Source organism: Tamandua tetradactyla, chromosome 2 (genome assembly GCF_023851605.1).
Source record: "Tamandua tetradactyla isolate mTamTet1 chromosome 2, mTamTet1.pri, whole genome shotgun sequence".
Taxonomy (NCBI): Eukaryota; Metazoa; Chordata; class Mammalia; order Pilosa; family Myrmecophagidae; genus Tamandua; species Tamandua tetradactyla.
In genome coordinates, this window is record NC_135328.1 from 175265968 (window position 1) to 175272551 (window position 6584).

General features: G+C 52.3%; 1 pseudogene; it reads left to right on the top strand.

Annotated features, from left to right (window-relative positions):
* The first annotated feature begins 337 nt into the window (after nucleotides 1-337).
* LOC143663108 (EKC/KEOPS complex subunit TPRKB pseudogene) lies at nucleotides 338-860 on the top strand (annotated as a pseudogene).
* The last annotated feature ends 5724 nt before the right edge of the window (nucleotides 861-6584 follow it).

Genomic DNA, 6584 nt, shown 5'->3' on the forward strand with positions numbered 1-6584 from the left:
CATAGAAGGTCTCAAAATCTATCTTCAGAAGGATTTCCAATCTTGGGAGCCTTGGACAGTAATTTCACCGGATCCTAGGTTCATCTCTTCTTTCTTAGAACCTCATTTTCCCCATCTCCGCACAATAAGGAAGATGCCCTCAGTAATTTCCACCACTCGGCTGGTGGCTGAGCAGGGGCCAGTGCTGACCACCTCCCAAACCCATGTCCTCTCCACTGTGCCTGACTCTGGGCAAGTCATTTCTGCTTTCTGAGCTCAGCCTCCTTGTCATTAAAGCAGAAGGACTGGGACAAACCAAAGACCCAACAGATCAAAACGGATCCTACTTATCTATGAAATGCAGTTAACATATCGGCTAGACCTATTTCCAGAAAGCAGAGTAAGCCTTCTCTTATTTAAAGATGTAAAAAATGCTGGAGACTTGAGAAAAAAGGCCATGGAAGGCGCACTGATGGCTCATTAACAAATCCTACAGTGATTGTTGAGCCACTCCAGATACTTATGTTAGCAAACAAAGAAGTTCATCTCTACAAACTGGGGAGAATGAAGACAAGAACTCTACTGAAATTATTTTCAACCTTTCCCCAAATAACAGTATTTCCGAGGCTTTGAAAAAGTTTGGTATCTCAGCAAATGACACTTCAATTTTAATTGTCTATGCTGTAAAAGGGAAAAAAAAAACAGATTGAGAATATTTAATATCTCAGGTAGATGGTCATCAGATTTCTCTGAAAAATCTTCCTGAAATAGCAAATATTACAGAAGTCGAAAAGATGTATAAACTCTCCTCACAAGAAGAAAGTATCAGGACAGTATCGGATGGTATCATTTGTAGAACGTCAATGAAAGATGTTTTGTGAAATGTGAGAAATATTAACAAAAATTTCAGTACAAAAAAAATTAAAAACCAGGAGGACTAATTCTCCACTGCGGGCCTGTAAAATGTGGGGAGCCCCTGGAGAGTGGGTGCTCAGGGCAGGTCAGTTTTGCTGGCTCTCTCCACATGAAAGTAAACACATTGGGGTGTGGCCCTAGGGAGCAAGTGGGCACCTCCCCTCTCTTCCCACTTTCCCCTCCTGATTGTTGCCATTTCTTTTCCATCGGCGAACCCAGAACTGCCTTCCACGGACCACTGAGGGCAGCCAGCACTGAGTGTGTGCTTTTATCAGCGGGTGTGCCCTTCTCTGCTGCTTTGCCTTTTAGCTTGTGATGGGCACTGTGGGTGTGGATGAGACGCCCCAAGTCTTGACCACCTTCTCCCTCCCATCTGCGGTCCCTCCCACCCTTGGTGAAGGCCACTGTACAATCACCGAGCTAAGTGGACGCTTTCCTGGCAGGGGAGGGAGGTGAAGGAGCAGGGCCCTTTGGGTGAGTTTCAAAGGGCCTCTGGCTTGATAGCCGCCTGTCGTCTTGCTTTCTCCTTCTCATCCTGGAGAGCCCCCCAATTCAGAGAGGCCATACACTGGGTTCTAAGTGGGGGGTGGGGGGGTGGAGGGCGCAGTGCTGAAGGAAAAGCAGCCCTTCTATTCAGCCCAGCAGCCAAACCGGCCTCTCGAGCTCCCATTGTACCGTCCCGCAGCCTCAATTGCAATCAGGTGGTCTGGTGTCCCCCCGACGCCCCCCCCCCCCAACCCACCGCACTTCCCCTGGCCTGGGACAGGAATGAGCTCAGGCAATGGGCTGGCCCACAGAGTTCTCTGTCCGTCCTCTCAAGGGGCTTTTGTTGAATAAAATAGCACCCGCCATTCGTCCACTTTAAAACCGAGGCCAGGCACTTGAATGTGAAAACGGGGCCCAGGCACCGGGAGCAGTGGGGACAATGGCCGCCCTCAATTAGCTCACTGAGGTGCCCCAAATGGACTGGAGTTGGGGCCGCGACCGCAGCCCATTCATGCATATTTATCACAAGCTGCTGCAGATGGGCTTTGCACTGTTCCCATGGCAGCCGTGGGGGAGGGTGGCAGGCAAGAGAAGGGAGAGGGGTTCCGAAGCTCTGCGGGGTTTGTGGGTTCAGGAATGCTTCGGCCCTCACATTGGAAAACTGCTCCTTAGCCCCATCACCCCTTGCTTTTGCTTGACTCTTAGACATAAGGGCCGGTGTAACCTGGAAATCCTGGAATATCAAGGGGAAAGGGGCCTGGGAGTGAGCTGGGAGCACCCATCAGACAGGTGGAAGAGCTGAGGCCCAGAGCAGAGGAAAATGAGCTTTTTTCCAATGTCTGTCCAGGATGGACGAAACCAGTAACAACAAAAGCATTTCTTGAGTGTTGCCAGGATGGACCCTAAGTGCTTTCAATTGTCCTATCAAAGCTGTGAGAGAAATGCTGTATTGTCTGCACCTGAGAAAGGTGCCACTCAGGAGAGGGCGGGTATAATTAGCAGAGCTGGGACACCCACGGAGGCGTCACTCATAGAGCCCGGGGGTTGGGCAGTTGGGTGAGGCGCTCTGTTATTCGGTCATCAGCTGATGGGTGCCAGGCACTGTGCTCAGCGCCGAGTTCAAGCAACCTTGTCAGACGTTCGCAATGAATGCCATGCAAAAGCTCCGTTTTACAGAAGAGGAGACTGAAGTCCATAGAGGCAAAGGTCTGCCCTGGGCCACACACAGAGCTAACGGGCACAGGACCAGGGTTGGAAGCTGAGGAGGCCGTGGTGATGTAGGGATCCCCAACTCACTCTGGGTTACATATTTCTTCCGTTTCTGGAAGCCCCAGGAAAGGAAAGCAACCTCGTTTTCCAGATTGTGTCAGAGTGGGACCTCGTGTGGGATGGGGCTGCAGCTGGGGGTCTTCTCAGAATGTCCTCACCAGGAGCCCATCTGAGGTCCCAACGGGGAGCTGGTGCTCCTCCTAACCCCTGTGCAGAGCTCGGAGGTTCTCTTTACCAGGGCAAATAAGTATGCCCATCTGAAATCTCACAGTGAGGATATGGTTTTTGTTGGGAATGAATAAGACACAAGGTAAAGAGTACTTAATTCAACACCAGCTTATAGTAAACTATTATTTCTGACAACACTGTTTAGTCATTTAGCCATCTAACTGTCAGAAAATGATTCTCCACTTCAAGAGTACAGAGCGGGCCCTGGATAAAGAGACGCAAAGGTAAAGGTTAGCACCAGCCTCCAGCCTCATCTCCCACCCCTTCCCTTCATAGCACTCAGATGCCAGGAACCACAGCACCCCTCTTCTCTGGATTAGACAGGGCACTGGTCCCACTCCTAGCTTAGACCCTGCTTTGCTGGGTGCCCTTGGGCACATCCCTTCTCTTGCCAGGGCCTCAATTTCCATAGCTACGAAATGGAGGATTGGGCTGCATTCTCTTTGAGATGGACCCGCCTCAGGCACTGCAGCCATGTAGCCAGGCCCTGCGTCTCTTCCTCCTCCCAGGCCAGTGGAAAACTCAGTGCTCATCCCTGCCCTTGCTGGTCAGTCCTGCAAGGAGGATTTGCATCAACATCCTTGTGCTGATTTGACTCTACTATATACCCCAGAAAGGCCATGTATTAATCCTGACCCTATCTTGTAGGGATGGTTGTTTCTTTCAATCCTGATTCAGTATTGTAAGGCCAAAAACTTTTTATAGATTAACTCCACGGAGATGTGGCATGCCCAATTGTGGTGTGACTTTTGATTAGATGGAGATGTGACTGCATCCATTCTAGGTGGGGAGAGCCAAGGGAAGTCAAGAGATGAAGCAAAATGAGAAACCCCAACATGAAGAGGGACTGAAAGCAACAGAGCCCAGGAGCAAGGGACCAGCAAATGCCAGCCGTGTGACTTCCCAGCTGACAGAGGTGTTCCAGACCCATCAGCGGTCCTTGAATTAAGGTATCTTTCCCTGGATGCCTTAATTTGGGCATTTTCATAGGCTTAGAATGGTAAACTTGTAACTCATTAAATTTCCTTTTTGAAAGCCATTCCATTTCTGGTATATTACATTCTGGCAGCTTATAAACTAAGACAATCCTGAACATTTCCCTGGGTAAAGCACTCAGACCCTAGACTCCCTCCACTTACACACCGAGGGGGTCTAGCACTAAAGCTAGAATCAGATCACCTAGCTTACTCTGTGAGGAGTTAAGTGCTCCCAGGGAGATAAAGACCCTCCAAGGGTCACAGAGCAGATCCAGATAAAAACCAGGCCTCAGACTCAGGTCTCCTGACTTCTAGTCCAATCCTCTCTCTGTTAGCAGTCCATCCACTCAATACACAATAATTATGCACTGACTGAGTACCAAGCACTGCTAGGCACCAGGGATACCAAGGTGAAAGGAACTTGGCCCGTGCCGTGTAGGAATTTTAACAACACCCTGGAAAGGCATTCATTCGTTCTTCCAACAAACACCTCATGCGTACCCTGGGCCGGGCAAAAAGGCCAGCTCAGATCCAAAGCCCAGCTGCCATTCCTCCCACGGCCCGGCCCCCATGGTGGGCACAGGCCTGGTGGCTCAACAGGTAGGCAGGCCGCCCAGCTCCTCCCGAAGGGACCGCAGGCATGAGCTCATGTCTGTGGAGCCCCTTAGCTCTCAGAGCAGCTCTGAGCACAAGGCCTCCTTGTGATTCTGAGAAAGATACAGCGAGAGCTGCCCGGCCCAGAGCCCTGGGCACTGCTGCGATGTCAGAAGACATGCCCCTGGTCCAGGGGGCGATGCTTTGATACAGCATTAATGTGCTAATATCTTAATCTGGCCACTCCCCCGCCGGCTGCCTGGCCACACAGTGGGGCCCTCGGGACGGGGTTTTCAAATCACATTACTGAATGTTTACCTAGTGAGCTGTCCATGGAGTGCTTAACACCGGCTGACGGGCATGCAGGTGCACAGGGCAATCCCACACCCACAGCCCTCACACACACACACACACACACACACACACGCATGCACCCCTGCTAGGACTCGTAGACATGCATTTGCAGAGACAAACATACAGCAAACTCTTAGAGGCACACATGCGTGTGCACACACACATCCAAACACCCAAGTCTCTCAGACATTTGTATACCCCATCAGACTCGTACCACACCACACTACACACACACTCACTCACTGCACCACACCCTCTGCACCAGAGACACGTGTACACACATACACACCACACACAGACCTGTATCACTCACACATACATGCGCACACACTCCCCAGCACAAACACACATGCACACCCCACACACTCCTGCCACCACCCCCTCCCATGTCATGGAAGGCCAGGAGTCAACTAACAGGAGTCTCCTCTGAGTGACTGTGGGTATGAGAAAAGGCAGTGAGCCTGGTGTGGCAAGCACGCGTGGGTTGTATGAATGCATGCCGTGTGTGAGGGGGGAATGGGTCAGTGTGTGGTATGTATGTGTGTGTACCTGTGTGTGTGGTGCCGTGTGTGTATATGTGTGGAGTGGTATGAGACTTTGTGATGTGGTGTGTGTGCATATGTGTGGGTATGTGTAGGGTGTGGTATGGATCAGGGGGGTGTGTGTGTGGGGTGTGGGGTGCACTGGTGTTAGTGGGGGGAGTCTGGGGTGTGTCGTCTGGTGTGTGTGTGTGGTATGGAGTGTGTGGTGCAGTGGTGTAAGTGTGTGTGTGTGTGTGTGTGGTGTGGGGTGTATGGTGCAGTGGTGTGGGGGTGTGTGGAGTGTGTGGTCTGGTGTGTGTGTGTGTGTGTGGTGTGGGGTGTATGGTGCAATGGTGTGGGGGTGTGTGGAGTGTGTGATCTGGTGTGTGTGTGTGTGGTGTGGAATGTGTGGTGCAGTGGTGTGTGTGTGTGGTGTGGGGTGAAGGGTGCAGTGGTGTGTGTTTGTATGGGTGTGGTGTGTGGTGCAGTGGTGTGTGTGTGGTGTGGGGTGAAGGGTGCAGTGGTGTGTGTTTGTATGGGTGTGGTGTGTGGTGCAGTGGTGTGTGTGTGGTGTGGGGTGAAGGGTGCAGTGGTGTGTGTTTGTATGGGTGTGGTGTGTGGTGCAGTGGTGTGTGTGGGGTGTGGAGTGTGTGGTCTGGTGTGTGTGTGTGTGTGGTGTGGAATGTGTGGTGCAGTGTGGTGTGTGTATGTGTGTGGTGCAGTGTATGTGTGTGTGTGTGTGTGTGTGTATGTGTGTGGTGCAGTGGTGTGTGTATGTGTGTGGTGCAATGGTGTGGGGGTGTGTGGAGTGTGTGGTCTGGTGTGTGTGTGGTGTGGGGGGTGTGGTGCAGTGTGTGTACGTGTGTGTGTGTGTGTGTGTGCGCATGTATGAGTCTGATGGGTGTGCGGATGTCTGTGACCCGTGGCCGTGGAGACAGCTCTGGGGAAAGCAGGGTGGGCTCACACCAGGCCCCGGCCCCCCGCTGGGCTCTTCTTCCTCCCCAGCTCCTGCCGTGACTGAGCATTTCTCCCCCCCCCACACCTCTTCAGCCGCTGCTCTCCCCACCTGCAAGCACTCCCCACCCCTCGTCAAGTCCAAGCTACTCAGACACCCCCCCGAGCTCGCGGCTGCTCTCTGGAAGCCCTCCCCGCTCCCGCCAGCAGAGGGGTTGGGGTGAGACACACACGTCAACACAAAGGCCAGCGCAGTAGTCGCTCAAATCGAGTGAGCCCTGGCGAGTGTCATCACAAGTGAGGACGA